Consider the following 21,089-nt stretch of genomic DNA (forward strand, 5'->3'; position numbering starts at 1 on the left):
TGCTTCTCCCCTTTTAACCTCACTTTTTGCAAGAGTACTCTAGTTGTGGCCTCCACTCCCCAACCTGCCCCAATGTGACTTTTGCCTGCTCCTTGACACCAGGTTCCCCTCCCCCAAACTGTGTTAAAAATACTCTCAATAATGCACCAGCGATCATCAAACTTCTGCATCCAAAGAATATTTTCTGGTCTTTTTCTTACTGGTCTTCTGAATTATAGTGGGCACTTATGGTTATTGCTCCTTAAAATTATAGTCTATTGGCTTCTGTATCTAAGCCTGGCTGGCTTTCCATCTCTGCCATCTAGAGGTAGCTGTGTAATTTTGGACAAGTGTCTCCACATCTCTATGTTTTGTTTGCCTCATTGGTAAATCGGTCATAATAATAGAGCCTGCTGGGTAGGGTTGTTATAGGATTAGATGAGTTAAAAATTTACAAATCAATTATACTATTACCTCAAGAAACAATCATAAATGATGATATGGATGAGGTCCTCTCATACCTGCCCATTTTATAAGGTTAGTTTTTAAGTCAAGACTGATGAGCTCATAAAAATTCTGATCACTCCATCTGTAGTTGCTCAAAATCCTAAGTTCCAAAACTGCCTTCCTTGCCTGTATTTATATAGCTTGATATTTTGCCCTGGTTTGCTATTCTGCAGCTGTTTGTAAAGGCTGGAATTTAGGTGGGCCAACCTGCCGCATTCACTCTGCCGAACAACAGGAATGGTCCAGGCCTGACTTCTCATTTGCAGAAGAGAAAATTTTATAGATGGTCTAGAAAAGAACAACCTCCAGGTTAAAGCCTACCAAAAGAAAATTCCCTCTACTATGCAGAGATCATTTGTTTACAGGTTTTTTTTTTTCAAATGTCCCACAGTAGCTTTATTCCTTTGAGAAAACAAAAACTTTTTTTCTAGCTGCTTGGCAGTTGAATGTGAAATAGAGCTTGTCTTTAAGATTCTTATTTGTAACCCTCACTTCCCTCAATAGCCACAACCTCATTCTTGTTCTTCAGCATCCAGGAGTCCCTACTGCCAACTTTGTAAGCATTCCATACCCTAGATTGTAATCATTTTTCTATTTCCTTAACCCCCAAACATACACATGCATGCACATTTTTCCAAAAATCCCATTTTCTCAACATGGCGTAAGTTGAAATAGAGGACCTAGCCCCAATGTCAAGTGTCTCCTTGAAGCTAGACTAATAGTAGGAATATAAATATAAGGACGTATAAAGCCAGTGCAGTGTTTCAAACCTCTTAAAACCTGATAGAAGTTATAGACTCCACTTTCCACTCCAGATGCACATTAACACCCAGTAGGCACATAATTGTTTGAGGTTCATGAATCTCCTGAACTTGTCCCGTGGAGTCCAGTTTAATAAATAGAAAACTCAAGTTTAGATTATTATTTTTATGTCCATAAGATGCTAAGTTGTAATAACTTTATCACTAGAAGGGGACTGTGCTGGGCTCTTGTTCTCAGTTTTAAGATAAAACATTTCCCACTTTTCTTAGGTAAGAAACACTTTACTGCATCATAAAAGATTTCAGAAATCCATCATCTTACATTAAAAAACTTGCTGCGAAGTTATGCAAGGCCACTGCTTTCCCTTAAACCTCCTGGAGTCCCGGGGAGAGACCCTGGCCCAGCAACTTAGGATCAATCAGTAAATTTGCCCCGGAAACTCATCTGGGTCTTCCAACTCTGCTCCTCTGCACCTGGAGAGAATTGAACCTCTCTAGCTGGCAGATATGTAATAAAGCCCAGTGATGCTGGCTTGCTAAGAATGCAAATTTTTACCATGGTAGTAAATATTTTATGAGGTGTGGGGGGAGGGGAGGATTGGGGTGTGGCGGCTTTTGGGTGCTATTAATATAGATCACTTTTATCAGGGGAAACATTTGTCATTGAAGTACAGTTTCAAATTAAATAAATTACAAAGATTATTTTATGTGGTCAAAGTAAACATGTGAAGCCCATATTCATTGCATTAAGTGTTGGTAAAAGTCTTCATTAGGAGAAAAAGTGTAAGATAATTAGTAACCAACGTATTCAAGACTGCAGACATTGTGTAAGAGTCTACGTAACAGACTAATAGAGATTACCCAATTGCCATCACCTGGGATTTTTAACCTTTTTTAGTTTAGTGTTAATTTCTGCTCTCTGTTGAAATTCCTGTGAGCACATAGGTAGGAAATGAAACACAACTAACCAATACATATATACATCATTACTGGACAATTGATGGAAATAAAGAAAAATATATATAATTAGAAACTAAATAGTATCCCAGGTTCAGAACAACAGGATAATATGTGTTTTCTTTGGGCTTGTCTGTAGAAAAGAAAATTTTCTTTAAAAACTCTGTGAGAATGGCGATCATTAAAAAGTCAGGAAACAACAGATGCTGGAGAGAATGTGGAGAAATAGGAACGCTTTTACACTGTTGGTGGGAGTTTAAATTAGTTCAACCATTGTGGAAGACAGTGTGGCGATTCCTCCAGGATCTAGAACTAGAAGTACCATTTGACCTAGCAGTCCCATTACTGGGCATATACCCAAAGGATTATAAATCATTCTTTAAAGACACATGCACACATATGTTTATTGCAGCACATTCACAATAACAAAGACTTGGAACCAACCCAAATGCCCATCAATGTTAGACTGGATAAAGAAAATATGCTGCATATACACCATGGAATACTATGCAGCCATAAAAAAGGAATGAATTCATGTCCTTTGCAGGGACATGGAGGAAGCTGGAAACCATCATCCTCAGCAAAGTAACACAGAAACAGAAAACCAAACACCGCATGTTCTCACTCATAAGTGGGAGTTGAATTATGAGAACACATGGGCACAGGGAGGGGAACATCACACACTGGGGCCTGTCAGTGGGTGGAGGGTAAGGGGAGTGATAGCATTAGGAGAAATACCTAATGTAGATGATGAGTTCATGGGTGCAGCAAACCACCATGGCACGTGTATACCTGTATAGCAAACCTGCACATTCTGCACGTGTATCCCAGAACTTAAAGTAGAATAATAATAATAATAAGATGCTCAAAAAAACACACTATGGAAATTTGGAGACTTTAGACATATATCCATATGTCCCATTTTATAGTTCTTTATCAAAATAAAGAGATTAAAGAGCCTTTAAATAACCTATAAAATTGTATGTTTTTATACTTCAGTGCCCGAAAAGGGTATATATATGTATACACACTGTAAATAGACCCTGTGAATTTGCTTAATGTTAGAACACTGGAATGGTGCGGTTTATTCTCATTTCTGTTAATCCTCCCAACAGATCCATTCTCTTTGTCGTGTAATCACTTTTCACAGTTTAGTGATTTATCTGATACTATCTTAAAGTACCGATTCTTGGAATGGTCAAAATTAAACCACATAGCAGCAATTCCAGAGGCGGCACAGTGCCATCAAAATATACTGATGCCTTCATCTAATATGGTTTGGAAATTAGAATAGGGTACTCTTATTTATATATTTGTTTTTGGCCTTTCCCAAATATCTGTTGTATTCCTTTTCTTCCTCCTCAGTGGCTGCTGCCAAACAAATGTGGCAATACTGACAGTTGTCACTTTACAGCAGGCTTGCCATTCCCTTCTGTCCCCCTCCATGTGTCCCTCTTACTGGGCCAACTGGGAGGTGACTACAAAGGGGTGCAACTGGCAGAAACTAGTAACTATCTTTCTAAAAGTTAGAAAAATAAATGCTGGTTGCTAACATCAGAACAGTGGCGCCACCACCTACATACTCAGCCCTTTGCAAAATTCATACTTTGCCATAGAATATGTACTTGATATGAGGTGAGCTTCTAAAGGGAAATTGTGTCCTATTTTCTCAACACATTGTATTAAATATTATGCATATAATTAAGCTACATATGTCTTCACCAGGAAATTGCTAGTCGTTCTGAATAAAGCCCAGAATTGCTTCTTTATACTTTTCTCAATTTAGAATCAGAACATTAAAGAAACATGCCCATTTGCATGTGCTTCTAATGGCAGAGATGGAGGGATGTCTTAATTAGTTTTAATCATGAGAAGAATGATAACTAGCTGATGTCCTTTTTTGCTGAGGTTAGCACAATAGAAAATGGGCTTAAACTGCAACAAAAAGAAGTTGAGTTAGCCATATGGCTAACTTTCCTGATGTTATGAGTTGTTCAAATGAATTACTCAGAGACTAGGTCTGTAGTTTAAAAAAAGAAAAAAGATGTTACCTAATGAAAGGGTAAAAAGAATCAATTTCTGATTTTATCTTTAAAATGGTTTCTCTGCAAAGGTAATTTAATATTTAATATTCGTTTCTGAATGAAGTCAGGTCTTCAGTTCTAATTGGTTGCTCCTTGCAATATATTAGTAGGTTTTAGTTTAAAATATAAACTATTTTTTAAATCTCCTGGAGAAAATCGATTTGGTTTATTGATTAGCAAATTTTAACTCAAGGACAGGTTAATATATTTGTCAAAAAGACTGACCTGTTTGGATTTGCCTTGAAAGAAGGAGGGCAGGACAGGGATTCTAAAGCTACAAGCAAGGTTGAAGAATGACCTGCAAGTTCGCTGAAATGAGAGTCTTTTGGTTTTTTTTAAATTAGGCTGTTTCAACTTTCTAGGAGGGTTTCCTCCAAATTATTGAGATCTTAACTTTTAAAAAACGTAATCATTCCCATAGTCGAAATTTTTTTAAGTAAGTCATCTGTTAACTCGCCAACCAGGGAGAAACACTGTTTCATTTTGGTTTATTTTATTTCCAGTCTTCTGTTTGATTTTGGCATATAGCACATATAGATACATATTTGTAAAAATACTCCAGGTCTTGTTTATTTTACTTAGCATTACAGCCTAGGCATTTTTATCAGATCATTTAATATTTCATAAACATTGATATTTTCTTCGTATACTTGAACGTGCTGGTTTGTTACATAGGTATACACATGCCATGGTGGTTTGCTGTACCCATCAACCCGTCATCTACATTAGATATTTCTCTTAATGCTATCCCTCCCCTTGCCCCCGATCCCCTGATAGGCCCTGGAGTGTGATATTCCCCTCCCTGTCCCCATGTGTTCTCATAGTTCAGTTCCCACTTATGAGTGAGAACATGCAGTGTTTGGTTTTCTGTTCCTGTGTTAGTTTGCTGAGAATGATGATTTCCAGCTTCCTCCATGTCCCTGCAAAGGACATGAATTCATTCATTCTTTTTTATGGCTGCATAGTATTCCATGGGGTATATGTGCCACATTTTCTTCATCCAGTCTAACATTGATGGACATTTGGGTTGGTTCCAAGTCTTTGACATTGTGAACAGTGACACAATAAACATACATGTGAATGTGTCTTTATAGTAGAATGATTTATAATCCTTTGATTATATACCCAGTAATGGGATTGCTGAGTCAAATGGTGTTTCTAGTTCTAGATCCTTGAGGAATCGCCACACTGTCTTTCACAATGGTTGAACTAATTTACACTCCCACCAACAGTGTGAAAGTGTTCCTATTTCTCCACACCCTCTCCAGCATCTGTTGTTTCCTGACTTTTTAATGATCGCCATTCTAACTGGCATGAGATGGTAGCTCATTGTGGTTTTGATTTGTGTTTTTCTAATGACCAGTGATGATGAGCCTTTTTTTCATATGTTTGTTGGCCACATAAATGTCTTCTTTTGAGAAGTGTCTTCATATCCTTTGCCTGCTTTTTCATTTTTTTTTCTTGTAAATTTGTTTAAGTTCTTTGTAGATTCTGGATATTAGCCCTTTGTCAGACGGATACACTGCAAACATTTTCTCCCATTCTGTAGGCTGCCTGTTCACTCTGATGATAGTTGCTTTTGCTGTGCAGAAGCTCTTTAGTTTAATTAGATCCCATTTGTCTATTTTGGCTTTTGTTGCCTTTGCTTTTGGTGTTTTAGTCATGAAGTCTTTGCCTATGCCTATGTCCTGAATAGTATTGCCTAGGTTTTTTTCTAGGGTTTTTATGGTTTTAGGTCTTATGTTTCAGTCTTTAATTCATTGTGAGTTAATTTTTGTATAAGGTGTAAGGAAGGGGTTCAGTTTCAGTTTTCTGCATATGGCTAGCCAGTTTTCCCAACACCATTGATTAAATAAGGAATCCTTTCCCCATTGTTGTTTTTGTCAGGTTTGTCAAAGATCAGATGGTTGTAGATGTGTGGCTTTATTTCTGAGGCCTCTGTTCTGTTCCATTGGTCTATATATCTGTTTTGGTACCAGTACTGTGCCGTTTTGGTTGCTGTAGACTTGTAGTATAGTTTGAAGTCAGGTAGCATGATGCCTCCAGCTTTGTTCTTTTTGCTTAGGATTGTCTTGGCTGTACAGGCTCTTTTTTTATTCCATATGAAATTTAAAGTAGTTTTTTCCAATTCTGTGAGGAAAGTCAGTGGTAGCTTGATGAGGATAGCATTGAATCTATAAATTACTTTGGGCAATACGGCCATTTTCACAATTTTGATTCTTCCTATCCATGAGCATGGAATGTTTTTCCATTTGTTTGTATCCTGTCTTATTTCCTTGAGCAGTGGTTTGTAGTTCTCCTTGAAGAGGTCCTTCGCATCCCTTGTAAGTTGCATTTCTAGGTATTTTATTATCTTTTTACCAATTGTGAATGGGAGTTCACTCATGATTTGGCTCTATGTTTGTCTATTATTGGTGTATAGAAAAGCTTGTGACTTCTGTACATTGATTTTGTATCCTGAGACTTTGCTGAAGTTTCTTGCCAGTTTAAGGAGATTTGGGGCTGACACAATGGGGTTTTCTGAATATACAATCATGTCATCTGCAAACAGGGACAATTTGATTTGCTCTCTTCCTATTTGAATACCCTTTATTTCTTTCTCTTGCCTGATGGCCCTGGCCAGGACTTCCAACACTCTGTTGAATAGGAGTGGTGAGAGAGGGCATCCTTGTCTTGTGCTGGTTTTCAAGGGGAATACTTCCAGTTTTTGTCCATTCAGTATGATATTGGCTGTGGGCTTGTCATAAATAGCTCTTATTAGTTTGAGATATGTTCCATCAATACCTCGTTCATTGAGAGTTTTTAGCATGAAGGGGTGTTGAATTTTATTGAAGACCTTTTCTGCATCTATTGAAATAATCATGTGGTTTTTGCCATTGGTTCTGTTTATGTGATGGATTACGTTTATTGATTTGCATATGTTGAACCAGCCTTGCATCCCAGGAATGAAGCCAACTTGATCATGGTGGATAAGCTTTTTGATATGCTGCTGGATTTGGTTTGCCAGTATTTTATTGAAGATTTTTGCATTGATGTTCATCAGAAATATTGGCCTGAAATTTTCTTTGTTGTTGTTGTGTCTCTGCCAGGTTTTGGTATCAGGATGATGCTGGCCTCATAAAATGAGTTAGGGAGGAGTCCCTCTTTTTCTGTTGTTTGGAATAGTTTCAGAAGGAATGGTACCAACTCCTGTTTGTACCTCTGGTAGAATTCGGCTATGAATCCATCCGGTCCTAGGCTTTTTTTGGTTGGTCGGCTATTAATTACTGTCTCGATTTCAGAACTTGTTATTGGTCTATTCAGGGATTGGACTTCTTCCTGGTTTAGTCTTGGGAGGGTGTATGTGTCCAGGAATTTATCCATTTCTTCTAGATTTTCTAGTTTATTTGTGTAGAGGTGCATAAACATTAATTTAATGCCTGCAGTATATTCCACTATAGAGAGATAATCCTTTTATTTAATCACTTCTCTATTATTAAACATTGCTTACAATTGCTCCTAAGTATAAATAAGGATGCAATGAATATTTACTGGTAAATCTTTGTCCAAATTTAGTGTTATTTCTTTAGCAATAACACTTTTAACTCTAACTTTGATCATCTGAAGGTGCCACCATCTTATAACTGATTTCATAAGCCTGCATAATTCAATAAAACAGATTGTAGGTATTAAAAATGTCACTGAGACTTCTATTTCTTTTTGTATTTGCTTCCATTGTTTCAATTGTTGTCTCTCAGAAAAGTCACCACTGCATCGACTTCATTTCCCTATCTTGGAAATAGCTACTTTAAGTGAATCAAGCCTACATTTGAATAGACAAAACAGACAAATTTGAAAACCATTGGATACCTTTTAGAAAGGATTCTTTTTTTAAAGAAAATGTTCACTAAAGAGTTTATTTAATTGATGTCAACTCAAGGGTGTGTAAAATACAGAAAAACTTACCAAACTTCCATTGACACACACACACACCTTTCTAAAAATAAATCATTTTGACGCTAAAGCAGTAGCTTGCAAACCTGGATGAGACTCTAGTTGCCTGAAGAGTGCTTTAACAATACAGTTTACTAGGTCTGCTAAAACAGAACGTCCAAAGAGTGGCCCTAGAGAACTGGTATTTTTAAAATCTGACCTGTCAATTCTGATGATCAGCCAGGCTGGGGAGCTGCAGAGTCAAGGGCATCTCTTAGGCTTTATCTTACGATGCTAAAAAGACATCAAACAGAAGAAAGAAGGCATGGAAGAGTGAGGAAAGTCTATTAGTTACAGTGACATAGCCTTTGAGCCTCTCTTTTACTTCCAAGAAATCGCACAGCACTCTCCCATATCCTCACCCTTATTCTTTTCTCGACCATTTAAGAGGACAGTGAGGGACTCCAGATCTAGAAGACAGTTTTACTACAGTATAAGAAGAGGAAAAGATTAGTAGAATGTGGGAGTCAGTGCAAAAATAAGTTTTTGTATAGGCAGTATTTACCAACCATCCCACTGTTCTAAATTTACATGCTAATATGTATTGTATCTGTCCGCTTAGAAAGAAAAAACAAAAAAATAGCTTGCTATCTTAACCTAAGAGAAAATGTGTCTTGATGCTCTCCCTCCCCACTCCCTGCACCCCACGACAGGCCCCGGTGTGTGATGCTCCCCTTATAGCATTAGGAGATATACTTAATGTAAATGACGAGTTAATGGGTGCAGCACAGCAACATGGCACATGTATACATATGTAACAAACCTGCACGTTGTGCATATGTACCCTAGAACTTAAAGTATAATAAAAAATAAATAAGAGAAAAATGTGTCTTGTCCCCTTCCTATCTCAAAAGAGAGAGGACAATCTCCATAAGTATTTATTTGCTAAATCCATGTGTACCCTGAATATCAGTAGCCCAAGAACCTATGAAAGAATAGGCATAGAAGTGAAGGGTGATCATAACTGTTACCTCACCCTCCATTGATGCCACACTTGAATCAATCAATCTGGCACTTCCTTTTTTTTTTTTTTTTTTTGAGACGGAGTCTCACGCTGTTGCCCAGGCTGGAGTGCAGTGGCGCGATCTCGGCTCACTGCAAGCTCCGCCTCCCGGGTTCCCGCCATTCTCCTGCCTCAGCCTCCTGAGTAGCTAGGACTACAGGCGCCCGCCACCGCGCCCGGCTAATTTTTTGTATTTTTAGTAGAGACGGGGTTTCACTGTGGTTCCTTTTATGGCTTCATCCCACCGAATGTTTATATGAAAGCTGCATGCTCAGATAAAGATCTGACTTGCTTTATGAAGGCCAGTCCCTGCCTTGAGGGAACTTACTTTTTTTTTTTTTTTTTTGAGACAGAATGTCGCTCTGTCACCCAGATTGGAGTACAGTGATGCCATCTTGGCTCACTGCAACCTCCACCTCCCAAGTTCACGCCATTCTCCTGCCTTAGCCTCCCGAGTAGCTGGGACTACAGGCACCCGCCACCATGCCTGACTAATTTTTTGTATTTTTAGTAGAGACGGGGTTTCACCATGTTAGCCAGGATGGTCTTGATCTCCTGACCTCATGATCTGCCCGCCTCAGCCTCCTAAAGTGCTGGGATTACAGGCGTGAGTCACCGTGCCTGGCCGGGAGCTTACTTTTTAATAAGGAGAGAAGACAGGGAATCCACATCCACCTATTCATTTAAATCACTGAATGTCAGTAGGAGGGTACCTGAGAGGGGTTGTGAGATTTGGCTGATCATTTAGAGAACAGGTGGCCATGATGCTCAGAGAGTTTTCCAGTGAGCCTATAACTGAAAGGAGGGGAGAGGAAGCATTAGAACCCAGAGATGAAAAATACTTTCTCAAGTTCAAATATTTAGACATGGTATATATTAAAAAAAAATGCAAAGATAGAGACTCACATCAGGATAGGGAAGGATTTGGAGGTAAAAGTAAGGTACAGGCTACCACTGGAAATTGTTAGAGGCAATCATCAGAACTTCCCCCTTGATCTTGAGTGAAATGACGCATGGAGGCTTTTGTGATGCAACAAACTAATAGCAGCTTTGGCTTTCTTAAGCAAAAGGTAATTTATTTTTATTATTATTTTTTTAACTTTTAAGTTCAGAAGTACCCGTGCAGGTTTGTTCTATAGGTAAACTTGTGTCATGGGGGGTTGTTATACAGATTATTCCATCACCCAGGTATTAAACCTAGTACCCATTGGTTGTTTTTCCAGATCCTCTCTCTCCTCCCACCCACCACCCTCCAAAAGACCCCAGTGTCTGTTGTCCCCCTGTATGTGCCTGTGCGTTCTCATCATTTAGCTCCCACTTGTAAGCGAGAATATGCAATATTTGGTTTTCTGTTCCTGTGTTAGTTTGCTAAGGATAATGGCCTCCAGCTCCACCCATGAGCTACAAAGGGCATGATCTTGTTCTTTTTATGACTGCATAGTATTCCATGGTGTATATGTACCACATTTTCTTTATTCAGTCTATCATTGATGGGCATTTAGGTTGGTTCCGTGTCTTTGTTATTGTGAATGGTGCTGCAGTGAACATATGTGTGCATGTGTCTTTATAATAGAATGATTTCTATTCCTTTGGGAATATACCCAGTAATGGGATTGCTGGGTCAAATGATGTTTCTGTCTTTACATCTTTGAGGAATTGCCACACCGTCTGCCACAACAGTTGAACTAATTTTCACTCCCACCAACAGTGTATAAGCATTCGCAAAGGGTAATTTTCTGAAAGATACCTGGAGCTTGCATCTAAGATGGGGGCAGGAGACCCAGGGTTGGAAAACAGAATCAGTGAAAGTGTGTTGCTCGCTTTAGGTGTCAGGAATGGGGAGCATAAAAATCCACTCCTCATAGTTTGATGCAAACCATCTTACAATTTTATGGTCATTGCAGCTAGGAAAGAAAGCCCTGGGTTGGTGGTGGCAGGGGCAGGGGGGTGGTTTCAGGCTGGCAGTTAAGTGTTCCAGCCGGGAAGGGACATGTATAATTTCCACCTATCACCCATTGGCCAAAAGTGGATATTCGTCTCCTGCTAACTGTAGAGAGATGTAATCTTCTCACAGGCACAGAAAGAGGTGAAAACCATGTATAGGGAAGTATTCAGTGCCTCTATGATGAGGACAAGAAGCAGGACAGGTCCAGAGACTGAGGAAGTAGGAATAACAGGAACCTTAGCTCAGATCGTCTTGCCTGGGCAGTTCCACTGGTACAGCTGAAGCTGAACAATACTCAGATTCATTGTTGCTGTCATTAAGATTCAAATATCAGAAGAAATATCTGATTAGCCTAGCTTGGTTCAGGTGTTCACCGTCTAACCAGGGTAAGCAGGGTACATTATGGGTAGTGACGGGCTAAGAGTTAAACCCTAAGGAGATCAAATGATTTTAGGGAGCAGCCTAGGATATGAATATGAGCTGTTTGTTTAATAGCAAAAATATCCACCTCAATCTAGAGGCTGCTGGGAGTACCTCATTTCAGTATTCACCAAATATTTATTAAACTACCATATGCTATTCTAGGCACTAGGGATATAGCAGTGGCCACAATAAACACAATTTTACTTCTCAATGACCTTACATTTTTAATAGTCAGATAATGTTGGTTGGTGAATTGCTGCATGGCATGGAGAATATTCTAGAATTGTGAGAATAGGAAAAGATTTTATGGTCTAGGCAAGCAAAGGGAGAGCTCTCCAAAAAAAAAGAAAAAAAAATAAGAAGACTTAGGGGTCTCTGTGCTTATCATTCCTGAAAGATTTCAAACTGAAGCTGACTGGCCATTTACTACAAATGTTCTAGAGGGATTGCATGGATTCTGTGAGATAGGGAGACTGAGAACAACCTTCACTTAGAGTTCAGTGAATTAATGAGAGCTCAGTAAAGGAACACTGTTGTTGAGAAACAGAGACATGAAATGAGATAATTTGAGCAATATTGTAATCAGAGAGAAAGAGAAAATATTTCTTCTTGGCAGTAGCAGACTCCATAGGTCGCCCTAAGTAAAATCTTAAACTGGAGATCCAGATGAGCGCTCAGCTAATTATGGTACTAATAAGTCCCTGCTGCCACACATATTCACTGCCCACTTGTACTTTGTCTTCTGTCCTGGCACCAACTGTCCATGTCTAAGTACGTATGCTCAATATGCACACGAGATTCATCTACTCTTGCCAACTCTAAGACATAGCTCTAGCATTTCTCCCTTCTCTTCCTGCTGTCACATTTCTCTCTGTAGTGGATGGTTCCCATTAGTATCTCACATGCTCATCCCCTGCCTTCTTCTAGTTACTACCTCTTTTCTCTGTCTCTCTTTATAGTCAGATGTTTGCATTGCTCACATTCATTGCTTCCAAGCCTCTTCTCTGGGTCCCCCACGAACCCTCTCTAAACAGCATTATCCCTTACCACATCATCCATGCTGCTCTTGCAGGAAGGAACACAGGTATCCTCTCTACCATAAATGCTACAATCAGTTCTCAGCTCTGGTCTGACTTGACTTGGCAGGAGCATCTGACACATTTTACCACCTCTTCCTCTTTGAAGCATGTTCTTCACTTCACTTCTAGGACACCTCTTTCCTGCTTGTCTTCCTACCTTGGTAGCTACTTTTTCTCGGTCTCTTGGCTGATCCTTTTTCATCTCTCCAACTTCTGAATGCTGGCATACCCCTGAGCTCAGTCATTAGGTGACATCCTTTGTCCATTTTTCCTTTTCCCTTGGTCATATCATCCAGTCTCATGGCTTAAAAAACCTGGCAATATATTGATGACTACCGAATTCATATTTCCATTCCAGATATCTCCGCTAAACCCTAAACTCCAGGGGTGTGTGTGAGTGTGTGTGCGTGTGTGTGAGAGTGTGTGTATCTCTAACAGCCTACTTAAAATCTCCACCCACATGTTGGGATAAACAATGCTGTTGTAATATCCATATTGCTTTGGAACTCACAATTCCCATGCATTTTGGTCTGACTGCCAGTCGTAAATACTTATAACTTAGCCAGAGGCTTTTTCTAGCACTAGAGCCTAGTCAGCCTACTTGGCCTCTTATGAGGCTGAGTTAACTCCCTCCATAAGCTGTTGTCAACCAGTGACTGATGAGAGCAAAAGGATGAATGCTCCAACTCGTTCACTTCTCAGGGACTTCTATGCTCCTGCACAGACATTTGTTTTGAGGTATCTTCTGTTTCCTAGAGTTCCCCAGAGAAACTGAGTTCCAATTGCCTATGATATCAACTGGATTGGTAATACACCCTTTACTGGAGTCGTTTTCTTACCTGTCTCACTTCAATTCCCTGTGATGTTTCCTGGGATCATCTCCCAGGTAGATTACTTGCACTCAAATATGTGTCTCAAGGTCTGCTTGTGGGGATATCCAAAGATAGATGTCAAATGGGCATCTCAGTAATAACAAGCCCCAAACCAAGCTCACGATCTTCCTGTCCAACACGCTCTTCCCATAGTCTTGCCTGTCTCAGTAAATGAGGAACTTCTTCCAGTTACAGGTCAGAAATCTTGTGCTCATACCTCATACTCAATTAGTCAGCAGATCTGCCTTTAAAATATACCCCAAATTCAACCACTAGTTTTTTTTTTCCCCCATAGGTTTTCACCCTCTGGAATAGTATAATATTTGACATTTCAAAATTTTTTATATTCAGACAATTAATTTTATGAGAAAAGCAATGTTCGTTTGTTTTGTTTGCTGCTGTACCCTCAATGCCTAAAAGAGAGTCTGGCATACATAAAACACACAAAAAAATTTGCTAAAAGAGTTGCATGGATGCTTTAAAAAGTTGGTTAATGAGAAAAGGCCTTGGGGAACAAAGGGATAAAAGGATGCTACATGTAATGCTTGGGGAGGATGAATGTACTTTTTTCCAGACTAGACTGAATGTCTTTATTGTAAAAATATTTATACAACTAGAAAATAATCCTAAGATAACTGTAGATACTCAAGGTTTATCACCATAAGGCACTACAGTAAAATATTATGTTACAAAGGTAGGGAGGTCAAAAAAACTAAGGAATCATTTTTAGTAATGCATTCTGCCAGCTCCCACCCCCCACCACAACAGTTCTGTTTGCTCAAATTTACAGAAACTGATCCATTCATATGGGCATATTGAAAAAAATTTGAAATGTCCAGAATCACTTTAAGTGAATTACTTTCAGGGTCAATAAATGTACTGTTCTCATGACCCTGATGACCAACAAAGGGGAGGCAGGGCGGCACAGCGGTTAGAGAATGGGCTCTGCAGTCAGCCTGCTGATTTTAGCCCCAGCTTTGACTCCCACTTCTGCAGTGTGACCATGGGCAAGGTTATATGACCTCTCCAATTTCAGTTTCTACACTTATAAAATGAGACTACTAGTGGTGTCTATCTAACAAGGTCACTGTGACAATTAAATGAGCTAATACATGCAGAGTTCAGAGCAGAATGCCTAGTGAGAGTAAGCCCTGAGTTAGTGGAAGATACTCTTTTCTGTTTGGTTCATGTCCACATATGAACCAAACCTGTCTTTTCTCCCAGGCTATACTGTGAGTTCCAAGATATGTAAGCTGTGCCTTTTCTTTTTTTTTTTTTTTTTTCCTTCTCTTTTCTTTCTCTTTTCTTTTCTTCTCTTTTCTTTTCTTCTCTTTTTTCTTTTCTTTTTTTCTTTCTTTGCCTTTTGTTTTTTTGAGATAGGGTCTCACTGCATGCCTCTGTGCAGCCTTGACCTGCCAAGTTCAAGTGATCCTCTGACCTCAGCCTCTTGAGTAGCTGGGATCACCGATGTGTGCCACCAATTCTGGCTAATTTTTAAAATTTTTTGTAGAGAGGAGGGTCTCATTATGCTGCCAGGCTGGTCTCAAACTCCCGGCTCCAGTGATCTTCCTGACTTGGACTCCCAAATTGCTGGGATTACAGGTGTGAGCCACCATGCCCAGCCAGCTATGATTTTACATAGCATCATTATTATGTTTGTATAACACCTTTCACTTTTAATGTTCGAAATAGCATCATTGTAATTGGAAGGTATACCTTTTTGTCCTCATTTTACTCAGGAAGCTTAGAAAGTTTCTCTGTAATAGTGATTTTCAACCAGACTGGGGAACTTTGTGACAGAGCTTGCTGGGAGGATTTTGTCACCCCACACATACCCGGTAGAGAGTCTGAATCATTGCTGCATGAAGTCACTCCTGCAAATGGAGTGGCGGAGAAGGGAGGGATTGTATTCCACAGATTGAGAACACCCTGTTTGGTGGTATTTTATACTGGTGTGCACCAAACAAACCTTTTCTCTCAACTCGCACTATCCCACCCAAAATAGATAGGGAAGTCATTCTATAGGTTGTACACGCGCTGTGTGTTCCCTTCAGGTTTCTGTAACCACCAAGACTATTCCTGTGCTCTGCACACAGCAGGCCTTTAAACATATTGCTTTGTTTGTTTGTTTGTTTTTGAGACGGAGTCTCACTCTGTTGCCCAGGCTGGAGTGCAGTAGCACGATCTCAGCTCACTGCAACCTCCACCTCTTGGGTTCAAACGACTCTCATACCTGCCTCAGTCTCCCAAGTATTTGAGATTACAGGCATGTGCCACCATGCCCAGCTAATTTTTTTGTATTTTTAGTAGAGACGGGATTTCACCGTGTTGGCCAGGCAGGTCTCCAACTCCTGGCCTCAAGTGATTCGCCTGCCTCGGCCTCCCAAAATGCTGGAATTAGAGGCATGAGCCACCGTACCAGGCCCGTGTTGCTTTTTTTAATACAAGACCAGAGAGAGCTGGAGCAGTGAGCTCCCTTCTTTATCCAGCCTTGCATTCCTATGCTTTAAGGTACCCATCATGGGCAAAGCACATGGAAGATTCGAGACCAAGTCAAGCAAATGGTTCCAAGTTACTCCAAGAGGGAAATTGTAGGTGGTATCAGGGCTGCTGCCGCAAGTTAGGCACAGGGCCCAGCTCCTTCTAATCCAGGAAAGAAAATGGTTGTAACTGAGGAGAAACAACTTTTAAGGCATTCAAGGAAGGAGAGCCTAGTTTAGTTAGACATGATGTATATGAAGAAGGGACATAGAAGACTGAGGGAAACTGATGTCTCTTTTCTCCAGGAGTTCCTCTGGAGTACCAGTTTGAGAAACCCTTGTCTGGAATGTCATGGGGAAGGTTGGGGTGACTAGGGGAAGAGATAACAGGGAGTATTTAGGTTATAAGTAGTCATGATCAGTAGTGAAGAGGCACAGTTTATGGGCAAGACAGAGATAGGACTTTTAGGCCAGTCAATATACTGTAACATTTTTTCAAATCTGAGGATTGTTAGATTTTTGTGGCCAAGTAGAGAAAGATTTCTTCACAGCTGTCTCTAAACACTTTGCCAGTTACCTATGGTTGAAGGCAAGGTTTCATTCCTTGAATCCCTAACACGGAGTGCAGTGCCTGGCACGCAGTAAGTGATCATTAGGTCCTTGTTGAATCAATAAATGGACATGTTTTAAAGCATCTTGGGGACTGGCAAAAAGATGTACTTAAATACTAAACATTGGGTACAGAAGAGAAGATGTCTTTTTTTTTTTTTTGAGATGGAATCTCAGTCTGTCATCCAGGCTGGAGTGCAGTGGCGCGATCTGGGCTCACTGCAAGCTCTGCCTCCCGGGTTCACGCCATTCTCCTGCCTCAGCCTCCCTGGTATCTGGGACTACAGGCGCCCGCCACCACGCCCAGTAATTTTTTGTATTTTTTTAGTAGAGACACGGTTTCACTGTGTTAGCCAGGATGGTCTCGATCTCCTGACCTCGTGATCCGCCTGCCTCGGTCTCCCAGAGTGCTGGGATTACAGGCGTGAGCTACCGCGCCCGGCCGAAGATATATTTCTTTATAACAGATTCTAACTTACTATTCAGTTGTTTTTTCCCCAGGCTGGCATTTATTGTGTTGTCTTATTACTGTTGTCATGATGGGAGACTATGCTAATAAGCACAAGTTAGAAATTAAAAGGCCTAGTTCTAGTGCGACTACCTGTTTTGGGGAAAGGTTTTTAATCTCTGTGAGCATTGGTTTCCTCGTCTATTAAAGAAGGATAATAATAACAAACCTGCCCAGAGTACCTTACATCTCAGGTACTAGTGATGATCAAATGAAAGAAAACTTGGAACAAAGCCTTGGAACCAGAACCACCCCTTTGCCCTTTGCCAATGTCTATTATAGCAGCCTATGAATAGAGTTTTTTCCAAAGGCAAGAATTTACAGTCCAGCAATATTTTGAAGTAATCAGTAATCATTTGCATTAAGACTGCCAGCTCATCCGTCTTCGTAGTGAACAAACAAGAGTGCAAGTCTTCATCATCAAGTACATTAGGCTCTGTAAGGCGCTGCTGATGAGTGAAGAGTTCTTCCGAATTCAGTGACATCAAATGGCTTCATACTTAGGATCACAGTAACCTAAAATGCCACCGAGCACTCCGGGAAATTGTCGGTGTTTCTTAGATCCAGGAAAGTTTTCTTCCATAAATTATCATAGCATTTGGCAATTTTCTAATCCGGTTATTTAAGAATCTGATCACTATCAGCATTAAGAGATGATGTTTTGTGTCATAACATGAAGAGGGAGATTTCAAAAAAGAGATAATGTTTGGAAAGAGGGCAGGGTGGCAAGAAAGTGGCCTTTTCTTCTTCCTGTTCTGGAGTGATGGCTCTTAATTTGTTGAATTATGATCCCCCCCTCCTCTCCCCAGTGGCCTCATGCGGAAACACAAAAGCAATTTGCACTCTGCTTCCCACAGTTCAGAGAACCACTAAATCCTGTGACATTAAGACTACCTGATCTGGTATATCACAATTGAATTTTGCTTTGAGTCAATTTGTATGTGGTCATGAAGGATGTTCAGTAAGTCAGAGCTCTGTTGGTTTTGGCTTGTGAGGTAAAGTCGATCCCGTTATCTACAACCATTGATTTGAGAGTCTGATCTTGGAAATTCAAATTTTAATCTGTTAAATTTTTAGAAGGATGTGTTACTGGTTGTATAGTCTAAGTGAAAATGCACTGTGAACTGTTAAGAAGGGCACTCTAGGAAATGTTTATAAAGCTGGATGTTGAGTAGATAATTGGAAAACTATTATTTAAACATATGAACTAGTATCAGGATAAATAGCTAATGCATGCCAGGCTTAACAGCTAGGTGATGGGTTGATAAGTGCAGCAAACCACCATAGCACACATTTACCTATGTAACAAACCTGCACATCCTGCACATGTATCCCAGAACTTAAAGTTTTAAAAATTATGAAATAGATGCAGATAACCCAAAGTAAACTATTTGTATAAATTGTGCATAGTAAATGGCATTTCTTTGGAGCATTTATGTATTTTTTATAACCTTACGAATATGTCAAAATTCTCTCATGAAGGCTGAGGCGGGCAGATCACGAGGTCAGGAGACCATCCAGGCTAACACAGTGAAACCCCGTCTCTACTAAAAGATACAAAAAAAAAGTTACCTGGGCGTGGTAGCGGGCGCTTGCATTCCCAGCTACTCAGGAGGCTGAGGCAGGAGAATGGCGTGAACCCGGGAGGCGGAGCTTGCAGTGAGCGGAGATAGCGCCACCGCACTCCAGCCTGGGTGACAGAGCAAGACTACGTCTCAAAAAAAAAAAAAAAAAAAAATTCTGCCATGAGTTGATTTTTGGGGCCATAGCTACAGCTCATCATATATCTGATGATGTTATTTCAGGCAACTTTTCTGACCTCGGTTTGCTCATTTGTCAGATGGAGATAATAATACCAACTTTATAGACATGCTATGGGCATTAAGTCAAATTTCATTTATTTAGTGATTTTTAAAAAATAGATATATACAAAAGTAAGTTATATGATATATATATATATATATAATAGAAGGTGCTAAGTGCCGTGGGAAAAAATCAAGCAGGCTAAGGAGGATGGGGGACACAAGGGCGTTTAAAAAGTTTGTCCAAGTAGGGGCTGGGCACGGTGGCTCATGCCTGTAATGCCAGCAGTTTGGGAGGCCAAAGCTGGGGATCGCTTGAGGCTAGAAGTTCGAGACGAGTCTGGCCATCATGGCAAAACCCCCTCTCTACTAAAAATGTAAAAATTAGCCAGGCACAGTGGTGCATACCTGTAATCCCAGCTACTCAGGAGGCTGAGACACAAGAATCACTTGAACCCAGGAGGCAGACATCGCACCAATGTACTCCATCCTGGGCATCTGAGTAGGACTCTGAGTATACAAAGTATTTGAAACCTATCAGGTGTTCAATAAAAGTTAGCATGCGTGTATATGGATGGAATTTGACCTTGCCATGTGCAAATCCAAGTCCATATAAAATATGGAATATGGGATCGGGCACAGTGGCTCACGCCTGTAATCCCAGCACTTTGGGAGGCCGAGATGGGCATATCATGAGGTCAGGAGATCGACACCATCCTTGCTAACATGGTGAAACCCTGTCTCTACTAAAATACAAAAAATTAGCCGGGCGTGGTGGTGGGTGCCTGTAGTCCCAGCTACTCAGGAGGCTGAGGCAGGAGAATGGCATGAACCCAGGAGGCAGAGCTTGCAGTGAGCCAAGATCATGCCCCTGCACTCCAGCCTGGGCAACAGAGCAACACTCCGTCTCAATAAAAACAAATAAATAAAACAATATGGAATATGGATGGCTAAACTATACTTAAGATGTATGTATATGTGAGACAGGGTTGCAGTGTCTCTAAAAAGATAATTATAAAACCACATTCTCTTCCTTTTTGTAAACAAAAACAATGGAAATTACAACTAATATTTGTTGAATGCCTACTTTATATACATTAATTAACCTCATTGTATATATTACATTTATTATATTAAATTATTCCTTGTAGAAACCCTGTGAAATAAAACTGTCATTATGTCATTTTTAAGATGAAAATAGTGAGAAATAACTCAAGAAGATGAAAAGAAGCTGAGTAGCCCAAGGTTAAGAGTTAGGAAGAAGCCGAGCAAACTTTAAACCCAGGTAGTCCGCCCCTAACCTGACTTTTAAGGTAGGGAACCATGAGACTTCCTGCTTCTTTGTCTGTGTGAGGACATCTAGTTTGCTAAGGGGTCATACATTTACCTAGCATTTCTTGTTCTGTCTCTGCTTACTTAGCTTTTCACAGGGTGAGCACCAGGCTGCCCCAGAGCCTGGCTTTGATGGCAGCTTAGGAGAATCCAAGGATTAACACGCATGTCCTCATAGCTCACCACGCTGTGTGGAGTTCTCAGGTCCTCCTGTCTCTCTCCACAGAAGCTGTGGTGCAGGGGAACCTAGGTTTCAGTAGGTTTTTGATGTTAAGGGAGCCCTGAGTCTCTGGAAATCCTATCTGCTGAGCCAAAAGCATTTTTCTTGATTATTTGCATTGCAATTAGCCCACCTTAGCACATAGAGTAAAAGCTGAGGAGATTTCAAACACTCCTGGAATGCAACCATCAGAATACACTGAATTGCCACCGTATTGCTCATAATATACGCTGGCAGAATCTCACTGTAACACTTAAAATAAATTCTTAACATGCTAGTTGGGGAGAGAACGGTGGCGAGTGCGGCCAGCTCACTCCTGGCACAGTAAATCTGCCATGAATTGCTGAGATGAGGAAGAAGTTAGAGAGAGTGGCAGTATATATATATTTTGAACTTTCCCAAATCCTGTGGGAAAAAAAATTAAACAAGTGAAGCTAAATCTTCAAATTAAATTTCACCAAAACGTTCTCTCCACAGTAACAGGTGGATAGATTAGACAACTTCCTAAGTCATTTCCATTTTAATTGTTATTATTTTAACAAATAACGCATTTCTA

At 40.2% G+C, this 21,089-nt stretch overlaps 1 protein-coding gene across 45 annotated transcripts in view; it reads left to right on the top strand.

Moving 5' to 3' along the window:
• Positions 1-21,089, top strand: part of ANK3 (ankyrin 3) — a 701,337-nt gene that overhangs the window by 394,638 nt on the left and 285,610 nt on the right. The gene's annotated exons all lie outside the window — the stretch shown is intronic.

This window comes from Macaca fascicularis, chromosome 9, assembly GCF_037993035.2.
Source record: "Macaca fascicularis isolate 582-1 chromosome 9, T2T-MFA8v1.1".
Taxonomy (NCBI): domain Eukaryota; kingdom Metazoa; phylum Chordata; class Mammalia; order Primates; family Cercopithecidae; genus Macaca; species Macaca fascicularis.